This window comes from Phasianus colchicus, unplaced genomic scaffold (genome assembly GCF_987193195.1).
Source record: "Phasianus colchicus unplaced genomic scaffold, bPhaCol1.hap1.1 HAP1_SCAFFOLD_57, whole genome shotgun sequence".
Classification (NCBI taxonomy): domain Eukaryota; kingdom Metazoa; phylum Chordata; class Aves; order Galliformes; family Phasianidae; genus Phasianus; species Phasianus colchicus.
Window position 1 is genome coordinate 10,001 of NW_028325234.1, and position 2,500 is coordinate 12,500.

The window sequence follows — 2,500 nt, forward strand, 5'->3', positions numbered from 1 at the left end:
GGGGCCTTCGGGTCGTTTCCCTCACCCCAGGGCCAGGTACCTAGCGTCCGCGCCTCCGCGCGTCCGGGGGATGGGAAGGGAAGGGAAGAGGAGGGGGCGGCGTGCGCGCCGTCCCCGCTCTCCCTCCCTGCCTCCCTCCCTCGGCCGCGGAGCCGGGCGGGGGTTTAAAGACTCGGGCGGCCCGCGGCACGTCTCGCGAGGCCGGGGGCTCCGGCGACGGCGGTCCGGCCGCGTCGCCGGCGGGAGGGCGGGAAGGAAGGGGCTCGTTGCGGGGCGCGGCGGCGCGCCCCCACCACTACCCAGCACGCCGCTTCCCTCCCGATCCGAGCCCGCCGGCGGCGTCGGCCGCCGCCGCCGCGCTCTCGCGCCTCCGCGGGTCGGGCCCGGGCCGGAGAGGGGGTTACCCCGTCCCCCCCTCTCCGCGGCCACGGTCTCGGGCGGAGAGGCTCGGCTCCGTGCCGGCCTCGCCCGCGTTCGGAGCGGGCCGAGACGCGCGTCTCGGCCCGGCGCCCGCCGCGGCCACGCCGCCGCGCGCGGCCGGTTCGAGCCGGTTCGAGCCCGGCCGGTCCTCGCCCGCGCCATCCGCGGCGCCGGCGGTTCCGCTCCGCCGGCCCGTCCGGCGCGCGCCCGCGGCCTCGCCGCCCGTCCGTCCTCCGTCGGGGGGCCTCGCCGCCGTTTCCCCCTTCCGTCGCTCGCCGAGTCCTCTCCTTCGCCGCCGCCGCCGCCGCCTCCCACCGCGCTTTCGCCCTCGGCCTCGCCGGCCGCGCCGGGCGAGCGGGCGGGAGGTCCGGCGCGGGGCGTCCCGCAACCGGTCTCCGCGCGGAGGCGCGGGGGGCGGGCGCCGCTCCCAGATCCGTCCCCGTCCCCGTCCCGCCGCCGGGCGCGCGTCCGCCGCGGGCGCGCCGCCAGGGCGAGCGAGAGGAGGAGGCGGCGGAGGGCGAGGGGCGGGAGAGGAAGGCGAGAGGCGGCCGGGGTCGTTTCGGCGTGCGCGGCGCCCGCGGCGCGAGGCGGGGGGGCCGGGGCCGTCGCGGGCGCGCCGTCCGGGCGGGCCGTCGCGGGCGCGGGGCCGGCGGCGCCGGCGGCGCGGGCCGGGGGAACACCCCGGCCGGGCTCGCCCGCGTCCCGACCGGTCGCGGCGCCGGCGGCGGCGTCGCCGGCGGGTCCGTTCGCGGCAGCGGGGCTTCCGCCCGGGCCGAGCCGAGCCGGGCGCCTGGTCCGCCCCTCCCGAAGCGAGACGAGGTCGTTTGTCCAGGTCGGGAGCGCGGGCTCCCCGCCCTTCTCGTTCGGGAGGGTTCCTCTTTTTTTTTCCCCTCGATTCGAAGCGTGTGCGTGTTCCGTAGCGTACGGTCAGCGGAGGCGACGCTCGTCCTCCCCGCGGCGGTCGCCGCCCCGGCGTCGGGGCGGGCCGCGCGGGGGCGGTCGGAGCGCCTTCGGGAAAGGCGAGAGAGACGCGAGAGGAGGGCCCCCCGCGCGCGCGGGGCGGTGCCGAAAGCCAGACGACTCTTAGCGGTGGATCACTCGGCTCGTGCGTCGATGAAGAACGCAGCTAGCTGCGAGAATTAATGTGAATTGCAGGACACATTGATCATCGACACTTCGAACGCACTTGCGGCCCCGGGTTCCTCCCGGGGCTACGCCTGCCTGAGCGTCGCTTGACGGTCAATCGCCGACGGCCGCCGTCCGCGGCGGCCGCGCGGCGCGGCTGGGGCGCCTCGCAGGCCCGCGCGCCCCTCCGGAGGCGGGTCGCGGTGCGCGTGTGTGTGGGGGGGGTGCCGCCGTCCGTCCGTCCGTCCGTCCTTCCCCGCGTGGGTCGGTCGTTCGGTCGGTTCGGGTGGCCGGCTTCCCCTCCGCCCCACCGCCCCGGTCCCTCGACGGCGGCGTCGCGGCGCGGGCCTTCGTCCCCCTAAGTCGAGACCCAGGTCGGGGAGCTCGCGGAGCTCCCCGCGCTCCCGGAGCGCCCGCTTCGGCCGAGCTCGTCCCCACGGGGCGGCCGGGCTTTCCGGTCGGTCGCGCGGTGCGGGGCCGGTCGTTCGTTCGTTCGTTCGTCCGTTCGTTCGTTCGTTCGTTCGTCCGGCCCCCGCCCCGGAGGAGCGTTCCTCGCCCTCCCCGGCCCCGCGCGCGGCTGCCTGCGGGTCGCGTTACCGGCGGCGGTAGCGCGCCGTGCTGCCGCGCGCGCGGCGCTCCGGGGTCCTGGCGAGGCTCCCGCCCCTCCGGTCGTCCGTCCGTCCGTCCGCGCGAGCCCGTCGCGCGTCCCCGCGGGTCCGTCTCCGGCCGGCGCTCCGTCCGGGCGTCCTCCGCCGTCGGGAGCGGCGACCTGTCGTTATCCCGCACGGGGCCGCGTCCCCGTCGGGCCCCTTCCGATCGCGACCTCAGGTCAGACGTGGCGACCCGCTGAATTTAAGCATATTAGTCAGCGGAGGAAAAGAAACTAACGAGGATTCCCTCAGTAACGGCGAGTGAAGAGGGAAGAGCCCAGCGCCGAATCCCCGCCCCGCGGTGG

The 2,500-nt window shown here is 78.1% G+C and overlaps 2 non-coding genes across 2 annotated transcripts in view; both read left to right on the plus strand.

The window, feature by feature from the left end:
* The first annotated feature begins 1,498 nt into the window (after positions 1-1,498).
* Positions 1,499-1,651, plus strand: LOC149911711 (5.8S ribosomal RNA). The gene has a single exon (XR_016462859.1). It is a non-coding gene; the product is annotated as a 5.8S ribosomal RNA (ribosomal RNA).
* Positions 1,652-2,364: 713 nt separating this feature from the next.
* LOC149911712 (28S ribosomal RNA) overlaps positions 2,365-2,500 on the plus strand; it is a 4,454-nt gene continuing 4,318 nt past the window's right edge. Inside the window, exon 1 of the ribosomal RNA XR_016462861.1 lies at positions 2,365-2,500. This exon is cut by the window's right edge and continues 4,318 nt beyond it. This is a non-coding gene — a ribosomal RNA (28S ribosomal RNA).